Source organism: Nannobrachium achirus (assembly GCF_963921795.1).
Source record: "Nannobrachium achirus genome assembly, chromosome: 2".
Classification (NCBI taxonomy): domain Eukaryota; kingdom Metazoa; phylum Chordata; class Actinopteri; order Myctophiformes; family Myctophidae; genus Nannobrachium; species Nannobrachium achirus.
The window spans coordinates 22,493,095-22,505,594 of NC_137811.1; positions in this window are offsets into that span (position 1 = coordinate 22,493,095).

Consider the following 12,500-nt stretch of genomic DNA (forward strand, 5'->3'; position numbering starts at 1 on the left):
CCGGTGCTGATCCTAGCGGGAGCCCCTGCGGCAACCGCAGCTCATCTGAAGAGCCCTTAACTGAGTAAGCATGTTTTGGGGTATCTCCATAATATACAGTACATGGATCTCCATATATGGGTACATGGGGTCTCCATATATGGGTAACTGATACACATCACTGGCAAGACGGCCAAGACATGGTGAGCTCGTCTTACTAGTTATTATAATTATTAATTTATTATTTTTTCTTTAAAAAGCAGCAAATACTGTATAAAGTGTAAAGCTACGGTGAACGCGGTGCGGTTGAGGTAAGGGTAACTGAGTACAAAGCACTTTCCGGACTCCAGATGGTCTGCCACGAGTTGACATTGAAAATAAAGAACAACAAAACAGGCATCAAAACAACATAGACGTTGTCTCTGATGAAGGAACATCAGGGTTAAATTACGTGGGAAATACACTAGAGCTCATATTTGTCGTTGTGATTCAGCATTTCCTGGCTCTCTAAAGCCACTGCCACCTTGGATTTATAAACCTTTATCATCAAGGAATGAGAGACCGAGGCCTTCCTTTTTTAACAAAGTGCGTCTTTATGTCTGACATCTGTCTCTATTTGCCTGAACTGTTCCTGTATGTAGACAAAAGAGAGAGCGGAGAAAGAAGAGGGTGGAAGCCGTTCACATGGTGATTTGTATTTGATTTTCATGAAACTAATTAGATCAGATAGCTCTCAGCAGCCAGGTTGGGGTCCCAAATGATCATTGTTTGCCGTGGCAGTCTGGTACCGCTTCAAAACACTTGCCTGGAGAGGTAAAAGTTATGACAGCTTAAATATAATATAGTTTGATGCACAGTCTTATGGTGTTGTTAAGCTAAAGGGTTTGTCTTTTTTTAGCTTAATACCATTCACATGTGAGGCAAGTGCTCAGATGCTATGTCAATGCTGTATATGAATAGAAGAGAAGAGAACGAGAAGTCGAAAAGCGCAAGATTAGTATAAATAATTCCAGTAAAATGACAAGAGGAGGAGAAAAGAGGAAAAGTTTTGTTCAGCATACTTTCTGCACTTAGTTGCAAATTAAATCAAATCAAATATTGCAGACATACTGCATGTGTGTGTAGAGTACAACATAATGGTCAAAGTTTATCTGTTTACTTTAGCTTAAAGCTCTGCACATCCTTTCATTTCGTCGTTGTCGGGTGGAAACCTTGTATGTCCAAAACCGTTCGTTTTGCATTTATCATTTTAAAAAATGACTTACACTAGTGAAAACAGCCGATCTACGAGCACACAACGCCTCGCACCGAGAGGCGTTGTGTGCTTGTAGATCTGCTGTTTTCACTACTTCTGTGCGACGGCCTTGTATGATGAAGTCGGGCTTTACTTTACGAAAAAAAAACGTACAAATCTGAAACTTGGAGATACAAGGTTTCTCCCCGACAGTGACGATGTATTAATCTGAACAGGTAACTTATCGTTCACCAACGGTAGCCTTCTGAGGTTGGGAAGGAATGATTAAACCAGCACATTGCATCTGGTGTGTGAATGAGATCTGTGAGGGGGGATTATGTAACACAATGCATTGTTTACACATGTGCTACCGAGCTGAAAATCTCCTGGTGAATGGATTTCCCCAAAAAAGTCTAATCGGCTCCTTCAGTTGGACTGCAGGCGCTGGTGGAGACTCAGCGAGTTATTCTGATTCTAATTACGCAAGTGCTGTAGGCGATGTTTTAAAAGTCCAGTACGGTAGCAACAACTGGAAAAACATATGCTGTTGGCAACTTGGCGTATAGAATATGCCAAACCTTTTGCACATGTACATTTGAGGATGCTCTTTTCTTTTCTCGTTGCTCTTTTGCACTCTCTTTCTTTTCTCATCTTTCTTCGTCTTATTATTATTATTACCCTTTTTCAGATTTTTTTTTTTTTTAGATGTGGTTTTCTGTTATTATATTGCTGTTATTTTATATACCTGAAGGATGCCAAACAAAAACAAGTTTTACTCTTATGTAGGCCTACCTGTGTAACAATAAAGTACAACCTTGAACCTTGAACAACCTTTAATTCTGAGATGAGAAGCGAAAGCACTAAAAGGTTACAGTTACAATGACTAAAACTGGACTGGAGCTAAAATACTGTGGATCTATTCTTTGGGAAGATGAAACCGATTAGAGCAGACTAGAGGCGTAGTAGATCGCGCTGATAGAGAAATATAGAAAGACATCAAACATGCCACAGACTGATCAAACATTTACAGAAACACATCACGGCCAGGCTGCACAAAGGCTTTTCACGCGTATCAGTGGTGTAGCACTAGCCAGGGGCTTTTCGCACACGCACAGACAGCGCACAGGCTCTGGTGTAGCCCGGCCATCACACAGACAGACACGTGCACGCGTGCGCACACACACACGCACGCACGCACGCACGCACGCACGCAAACACACACACACACACACACACACACACACACACACACACACACACACACACACACACACACACACACACACACACACACACCCACACACATACAAACAGACAGACAGACCTCCCACTAGTGTAGTATGAGTGTCAAACCGAATGCAACTCATTGAATCCTTCAATGTGAGTGTGTACGTCTGTGCATCTCTGCGTGTGTGCGTGACTGTGTGCATGTTTGCACGTCTGTCTGCCTTTTAACAACAGCAGGCTGGTCCAAGGTTTCGCTCCTACAGTAAAGTAACTCGCTTTCGTCTCCTGCAGCTAGTCCTCTTTCCTGAGCTCTCACTGTGTTCCCCCTCACACCCCAACTCCCTCACTGCAGGGCTACCAGGGAATAATGAATGAACTGAGAGAGAGAGAGAGAGAGAGAGAGAGAGAGAGAGAGAGAGAGAGAGAGAGAGAGAGAGAGAAGAGTAGAGGGATGAGAAAGTAAAAGAAAGGAACACAGAGATAGTGAGAGAAAAGAGGAGCAGATTGGGAGGATTTTGGTCTTAGACAAATCAAGTCTCTCCTTTGAATGAAAACGCTGATGATGGCTGATGTGTGCGTCCATTTAATGCGCGCTGCCCACTTTCGGCTGCCAACGTATTATTAAGTTCCTAACTTGTCAGAGCCGGTTTCTCCTTCTATCTGCCATTTCCTCTATCAAGACCCTGCAGCCAGCGAGAAACTATTTTAAAAGTTTCACTGTAAAACCCTGAGTGAGTGTTAGTTTTACACCGAGTGTGTGTGCAATGCTTTGGTTACATGTACAGAAATATCAGAGGGGCACATGGATTTATACATTATCTCCTTTGAACAACTGTGGTATTTGCTCTTCTGTCTGTCTGTCTGTCTGTCTGTCTGTCTGTCTGTCTGTCTGTCTGTCTGCCCTGCTTCATCATACAAGACTTGTCAAACAAAACTATTGAAAATAGCCGGTCTACAAGCACACAACGCCTCGCACCGCGAAGCGTTGTGTGCCTGTAGATCGTCCATTTTCACGGTTTTAAAATGATAAACACAAAACAAACGGTTTTGGACATACAAGGATTCCACCCGACAACGACAATGAATGTACTGGTTTATGTCCAGTTTCATCATCCTTGAGTGACAGCTAATTACGGGCAAGCAGAATTGAAACCCTGCCCCTGCAGCCCCATAAATAAACAGGCCAACAGCAGGAGTCGCGCAGTGCTGAGAGAAGGGGCTTCATAGCCATGGTGTTCATGGCACAGCACGACACAGTCTGTCTGTGGTGGAAGAAAGGGTATCGGTGACCTAACGAGTGCCATGTTTTGTTTAGCAGATGAAACATTCTTAAAAGCCTCAACCACCTCAGTTAAACCATCCTGGCAGGCTACATATGACCACGGACGAGTATTTGTGTGTGTGTGTGTGTGTGTGTGTGTGTGTGTGTGTGTGTGTGTGTGTGTGTGTGTGTGTGTGTGTGTGTGTGTGTGTTTGTGTGTGTGTGTGTGTGTGTGTGTGTGTGTGTGTGTGTGTGTGTGTGTGTGTGTGTGTGCGTGTGCGTGTGCGTGTGCGTGTGTGTGTGCGTGAGCGAGAGGGTGTGTCTGTGTGGTCGCAAGTGAGCGTATTATGTGTGCTTCCAAGTGAGTTTGCACGTTAAGTGTTTACGTGTGTGTGTGTGTGTGTGTGTGTGTGTGTGTGTGTGTGTGTGTGTGTGTGTGTGTGTGTGTGTGTGTGTGTGTGTGTGTGTGTGTGTGTGTGTGTGTGTGTGTGTGTGTGTGTGCGACTGTGCATGCGCGCGGTTGGAGACAATTGAATTAACTGGTGGTGGTGCAGAGGAAGGGGCCATATAAATGTAAAAATGTGAACTTGACAATGGGAGCCACTGTTGGCTGGCTGTTATTAGTGCCAGAGCAGGAACACAGACATGCAGACACAGACAAAGAGCGCTAACAGTTATAAGAGCAGTTAGAGAGACAAGACAGGACAGACAGACAAGCAGACAGACAGACAGGCAGGCAGGCAGGCAGGCAGGCAGGCAGGCAGGCAGGCAGGCAGGCAGGCAGGCAGATAGACAGACAGACTGATGCATGAACAGGTATGTAGGAAAAAACATAAAGCCCATTGATCATGCAGCTAGAATGCTTCACTGTCAAATGTTTGTACATTTAGTACATTTGTGTCATTAAACATGCTAGATTTTCAAGAACCTTTGAGAATTCATAGAATATTCCACGATGCTCTGGTTTTCTCACGGGAGGGCTCAAAAGATGCCCACGGGTGTGCTCACTTTTTCCTTTTGTTTCCCCCAAAAAACGGAAACGCTGATTTTGGTTTGTTTTCATCATCAAAGTGCCAGGTGACCTTCTGATTACCCTGGAAATAATTGGTGACCCATAAGCTAGCGAACAGTGACATCTAGCGTCAAATTAAGGATAGGTCGTCAAGAACTCGTTGGTGGCGGCCTGGACTAATTATTGTTTTCAAGCGGTTCTGGGGGACATTTCCACTAGTTGCCCCTATAGTGGCAGCCAGAGGAGAGACATTTGGCCATAGTTTTTAATGTCCACTTACAATCTGGACACAGAAATGAAGTTGAAAATCACCCAGTGTGAAGTGATCGGTGCCTTTGGTGGCCACTTGTTATAGTTACAGTGTGAATTGCCCTTTAGGCTGCTCAACTTGAAGGTAGGTCACCCAGCGGTATTGCAGGCCATGCTGCAAACAGACATACTGTAGGGACATACATAGGGTCATACATACCTACACACTCGTTCAAACATTGGAACGCTGACTGAGGCGCCACTAAATAACTGTGGAGAATGCCTTAAGGAAGGATAGGTTGTGTATGTGTTGTTTTGCCAACGTACTGCCACACACACACACACACACACACACACACACACACACACACACACACACACACACACACACACACACACACACACACACACACACACACACACACACAATGTAGACAAAACATGCACACAGATCCATTAACATTGACCCACACAGAACCTCAGTTCTCAGAGTAATCCAGACTAATTGAAAGTAGTAATCCTTTAGTCCAGAGGTTACACATATGCGTGTGCAGGTGTACACACACACACACACACACACACACACACACACACACACACACACACACACACACACACACACACACACACACACACACACACACACACTCACACACACACACACACACACACACACACACACACACACACACACACACACACACACACACACACACACATGTGCACATAGACAGACACTCACAAAGAAACACTGGCAAAGTTTGCTCACACACACACATGCATACACATACTGTACAGAAGGACAGACAGACAGACACACATACACACACACACGCACACACAGTCAAACGCACACACACATATGCACACAAACTTACGTGCACTCATTCAGAACATTGATCTTGTAGGCCGTTAAGAAAATTATTCTCTTTTTAGTCTCCCTCTCTCGCTATCTCTCTCTCTCTCTCTCTCTCTCTCTCTCTCTCTCTCTCTCTCTCTCTCTCTCTCTCGCTATCTCTCTCTCTCTCTCTCTCTCTCTCTCAGTCTCTCTTCCAAGGTTTTTATAACAGTAGTCCGTCCCAGACTCCCAGCCTGCTGTGATTTATGAGTGACCTCTGTGTAGCCATGGATCAGACAGAGTGTGCCGTCATCCCAGTCTCTCTAGTTTACTTTATTTCCACCCTGCCGCTGCATGTGATTGTGTTTCAGCGTCTGGAATTAACATCGAGGAGGACAGTGACAGGCACCACAGATAGATGGGGAGCCGGGCCCTGATTTAGACTTGGTAGCGTGCTGGTGGTGCGTCTCGCGCCCCAAAATAGCAGATCTACAAGCTCACAGCGTGTCGCTCTGCGACACGCTGTGAGCTTGAAGATGGGCTATTTTCGGTGCGAGACGGGATGCACAGCCGGGTATAAATCCGGTCTCCGCTTGTTCAATTTAGACAAAGATCAATTCCTGGGTAAAGTTTCAATGCAAAAACTAAACTTTTGTATGATCCTTAGTATCTGTAATATCCTGTAACTGTGAGGAGTTAGACAACTTAATTTGTCTGGTGTTATTGAGAGTTAATGACTGTACATTTGTTTGTGACCAACTTAAAAGAACAGTTGTAAAATGCAGTTCAACTTCAGGGTGAGAATTTAAAAAATTATAAAAAAGCGGAAAAGGAAGGTTTCAAGTCAACATGGGCTTTTAGTGAATTCATTTTGAAACAACGTCTAAACAAATACCTACGTAAGCTTCATGTAAGCTGTAAACCTTGCTTGACGAATCAATTACGTTGTTTGGCTCATTGTGTGTACTGTACTGTAAGCTGTGTTGGATATTGTGTAGGATTGTTTCTCATTGTGTAAAGAACAGCGTTATTCACATCATCTCCTCTCCATGGCTCATCCAAAGGGTTATCCCCCCATGACCAAGGGAGATAATTATACTTTCTGGGCTTCAGACAGAGCGACTCCTACAACTTCGTCAGCATCACCATGCTGACTTGTAGAATATTTTTGTCAAAATTATTTTTTTGCCACAGACATTCAAAAATTAAACACATAAAGAGCTAGCCCTGAATTATCTTAACAGGTCTTTAACTCTGAGAGTGTACAAATGGAACCAAATGGACCCTTATTTGGTTCAATTTTTACACTCTCAGAGTTATGGGGGTCCAAGAAAATAAAACATTTGTGAACCACTTGTACAAGTTGGACTCCTAATATGCCATAGTGTCATAGTAAATCAGTGTCATATTCTTTTTTTTTAAAGATTTGTTTTGGGGCTTTTTATGCCTTTATTGACAGGACAGTAGACTGACAGGAAACGGGGAGAGAGATGGGGAATGACATGCGGCAAAGGTCGTCCGGATCGGGAATCGAACCGGCGACGCCAGCAGGCATCATAGCCTAGTATGTGGTATGCGCCTTGACCACCAGGCCAGCGGGCGCCCCGTCATACATATTCTGAAAAAAAAAAAATGGAAACTTGATATTCAGTAAGTGAGTCTTATGATCAAAATAAGAACACTATAATCATGCGTAAAAAATAAACGGACACGACCAAGTCTTTGCCACAGACACATTTGTCTGTGTACGGAGATATTAATGACACCTGATTGTTATGATGACTTGCAGCAGTCTATGCGGTATAGATAGACATCCTAGCTTGGATGTACAGAACCACCAACAAACCTGCCAACTTTTTTTCTTGAGCTTATATAGGCTGTGCCAATTAATCCAGCCAAAGGATTGCTTTAAGCTTGAGCTTAATGATGATTGAACACGTTCTGTGCTATAGAGGTACAACAAGAATTTCCACTGTACGCCTGTTTGTTTGTTTATTCAATCGAGTGACGGGAATTTGATGCGCCTGTCATGTGATCGGTGGCTTGAAAATCACCTTAGACTCGAGAACGGCTCAAACGTTTCTTCCATGTACACAAATACACGTAGCGTGTGTGTGTGTGTGTGTGTGTGTGTGTGTGTGTGTGTGTGTGTGTGTGTGTGTGTGTGTGTGTGTGTGTGTGTGTGTGTGTGTGTGTGTGCGTGCGTGCGTGCGTGCGTGCGTGCGTGCGTGTGTGTGTGTGCGCGTGCATGCGCACTTGCAGTTCAATACAGCAGGTCTTAAGGTGTAATCCAACAGCTGTTTTCAGACAGTTAGTGTTGTTCGAGCAAAGCTCCTCTCCTGGTTTGTCCTTCTCATCTGTAAGCCAGCAGCTTTTTATATTCCACTTGAATGGATGCACTCAGACATGCACCGACAGACAGACAGACAGGCACAGACAGACACACAAACACACACACAACAAAGACAATGTGTGTGTGTTAAAATTAGCATACGGCCTATAAACCCTTGTCTCTCTCATATGTCTATGTTTGTCTGTGTCTCTGACTCGTTTTTCCTCTCTTCTCTCTCCTGGTTTTCCTCTCATTCGCACACAAACACGTGCGTGCGTGTCCTGGGCACAGTGGTGGAAAAAGTACTCAATTTTTTTTTATCCCACAATTTTGCAACCCATTTTTTACCCTGTGTCAATTATCTAATCCTGGGTGCTACACTCCCTCTGCCAACCTGGGGAGACAACGGACTGACCTTATGCTTCCTTCTATGCACGAGGAGTCCAAGTCACTTCTTATCACCTGACAGGGGGGGAGTTTCCCCAGTTGGACGTAGTGCGTGGAAGGAACACGTTATTCCAAACAGTTCCTTTCCCCTCCATCAGGTGCCCCGGCTGGACAGGGGGAAGCAGTATAGAGAACAGGATTACTGCATGTTTTTGTGAGGGTACCTACCCTAGGAGACACGGGGAGAACATGCAAACTTCACACAGAAAGGCCCTTTTGCCAACCCCACCTAGGGTATGGGCACTGATGACGCGGGGGAGAGAACACGCCCCTAGCGTCCCCGGCAGGAATTGAACCCCGGACCTTCTAGCTGTGAGGCGACAGCACTACTGACTGCACCACGTGAAAAAGTACTCACTTTTTTTTTTTACTAAAAGCATCAATACGGCAATGCAGAAATACTCTGTTACAAGTAAAAGTCTGGAATTCAAAATGTATTTAGAAGTATACAATATATAAAGTACAAGTACTCATTATGCAGAATGTCCCATTTCACAAGTTCAAATGAATAAAATCGTTTGAAAATAGCAGACAAGCTCAAAATGTGTAGCGCGATGCAATGCAATGTGAGCTTGTAAATCGTCTATTCTAAAATGGGCAAAATGTATAAAGGGCTGAAATGGTTAATGTATGCTTTGTAATAATAATCAAAATCTACAAAGTAGCTAGTAACTAATGTTTTCAAATAATTGTAGTGGAGTAAATGTACCGGTATGTATGTAAGAAGTAAATGTGTTTAACATTACTGAGCTGAAGGTCATGGTGTAGTTTCATTCATTTTTGAGCGGTGGTCACACCACTCCTTAAGCTGGCCATACACTAGCCGATAATCGGGCCCGACTGAATCGGGTAGAATTAAACACTACAGGATCATTTTTTCAGATTATTTTACCAGATAATCTAAACGGACTCAGACTAGCCGTTTTGAACAGTCGGGCGCTCCGTACGCTACAGGATTCTATCCCGATTGAGTCGGGCTCGCACACAGCAATAATAAATAATATAATGAATACAAGATGCCACGGGGGGTGTTCTGAGAGCTGTGCTTTGCAACACGCACGCACACGCACATACAAACACATGACGTTATCCACTGACTCAACACACAACACCGCCTCACGCAACGAAAAAAAAAGCTTCAATATGGAAGTTGTGTCCTATTTTGACGATATGAGTTCACTTGACACGTTTCATGTACATCCAGCTCTGACATCCCCTTTACCTATCTCTCCTGCGCTAAAGCACCGCTCCGTCCTTCTCATGGCTGAACAGGCTGATGGTGCCTGATTTATGATTAGTCGTATGACTGTGTAGCGCACCCAGAACAAGATCTCCAAGACCAAACTGTGTCTGTCCCGTGCCACGTTGTAAGCTTGTAGATCAGGATGGGCGTGTACTTCTTTGACTCCTAGAGATGGGATTTATGGTCCTTTGAAGTGAACCGGATCTCTGGGATCCGTTCCTTTCAAAGAGCCGTTCAAAAGACTGGCTCATTAGTTACTTTGTAGATTTTGATTATAATTACAAATAACTTCAACCCTATATACATTTATTTCTGCCATATATAGGTAGGCCTACATACCTGCCATTTGTTGCATTGTGAGCTTGTAGATCGGCTATTTTCAAAAGATTTTTCTACATTTTATTCATTGGAAAATCTGTGAAACAGGACATTCTGCCTACTTTCTACTATTGGTACTCTGTAGGCTACATTAATTAAATGTTGAATGATACCAATACGTTTGTACTTTTACTCAAGTATATTAGCATTCCAAAAACCTCTACTTGTGGCAGAGTATTTCCACATTGATTGCAGTAGGCTATTTTCCCACCACTGTTCATTAGAAAGGAACGGCTCCCTACTGCGAACCGGATCCCATCGTTCATTTCAAAGAGCCGTTCAAAATACTCGATTCGTTCGCGAACGTCCCACCTACTTGCAAGGGATGTGTGCTGGTCGCGGTCTTTCTTCTGTTTGTTTGATATGCGCTGCCGTTGAGTTTTAATTTAAATCCCAATCATTCATGATACAACCTGATGGACGGACGGACGCTATGAAAAGTGTGTCTGTGTGCGGGCGCGCGCGCGTGTGTGTGTGTGTGTGTGTGTGTGTGTGTGTGTGTGTGTGTGTGTGTGTGTGTGTGTGTGTGGCAGAGGCCGGGAGAGGTGGAGAGAAAAAAAAAAGAGATGGATCTGTCACTCAGTCAGATGTATGCTCAGAGACTTGCGTCTATCAGCGGCTGCTGTACCTATTTTCTCTCAGTCCCCTGCTGCCCTTCCAGTCTTCCAGACAAGTACTGATCCAGGAAAATATCAAACATGTTTGAAAAGAGTCGGGCTACCCCCGATCGTCCTCCGAGCCAGTCGGCTGGGCACCGAGTGGATCTGTGAGACCTCACGCTAGACGACGTTCATGCCCGATTGTCGGGCCCGTTTCAGTCGGTGGCAGCCCGATTGTCGGGGGGGGTAATTAAATAGCCCGATTATCGGCTAGTGTGCGGCCAGCTTAAGCGTGAGTGTGTGTGTGTGTGTACGGTAGGTTAGTTACTATGCGTCACCCGCACACACACACATACACACACACGCGAAACCCTGACATGAACTGCTACACACACACACGGCCACACACACACACACACACGGCCACACACGGCCACACACACACACACGGCCACACACACACACACGGCCACACACACACACACACACACACACACACACACACACACACACACACACACACACACACACACACACACACACACACACACACACACACACACACACACACAGACGCACCACAGCTCACTTCAAACTTGGTTGGATTTTTTTCTTCTTTTCACTCAGTGAAATGATATACTCCCAAGGTTTTACTGTGTAGAGGTGGTGTGTTCCATGCCTCATCAACCACACTGTTCATAGCAGAGGGCACGCAGAGGGGACACTGGGGGAGAAGATGGGGGGGGGGGGGGTATAGGAGGCGGGGGAGGTGTGAATGGGCAGGAAGGAAGGAGGGAGAAGGAGGGTGGACTACACTGTAAAAACGATGAGTGAGATGTAACAACTTAAAGGGATAGTTCACCCTCAAAATTACTTTTTCTATCCACAAGTTTCCGCGGGAGTTTACTGGAGACTATCAGGACCAAACTTCCGGGTTTAACAGCAGACATACAAGCTCACGTCGCGTCGCAGATGCAACCCGTTGTGAGCTTGTAAATCGGCGGCGGAAGATCGATGCAGACGTTTGCACAATGCACTATGGGGCGTAGGAAACTCGTGGATTGATTTTCTTTTTTTCCCCCGCATTCTTAAAGGAGGACTTCACCGCTTTTCAACCTGTCTTCATATAATAGGTCCATAATGTTCATGATAAAATAGCACAATTATTTTCTACTCAGCTTGGGTCTCATAGGAGAGCTGTGGGCGGGTCAAATCCATCCACCAGTGACATCATCAATGGCGAATCCAAGCTAATGGAGACGGCAGGCTTTCTATTACTGAAAAGTTGCAATGTTAAAGTGGAAGCTATTCACGATAATAAAAAATAAAAAATAAAAACGCCCACAGCTCTCCTATGAGACCCAGACTGAGTCGATTTTTTATTTTATTTTTTGCTATTTTATCATTAACATTAGTGAGGACCTATTATATGAAGACAGGTTGAAAAGTGGTGAAGTTCTCCTTTAAGCCAATAAATTGAGGAGACTTTTAATAGGGAACAAAGTAGGTTCTTTGTGTCTCCAGGGAACCACTGCTGGTCATCAAATTATTGGCTTAGGAATGCGACAAAAACAACAGAATATCCATGAATTCAAGTCTCCATGTAGTGAGTAATCGATAGGAAAAAAGTATTTTTTTTTGATAGCCAGTGTGGTTGTCGTGACGCGAGTCACACTTGTCACTTGTCCCTTTTATGCTCAT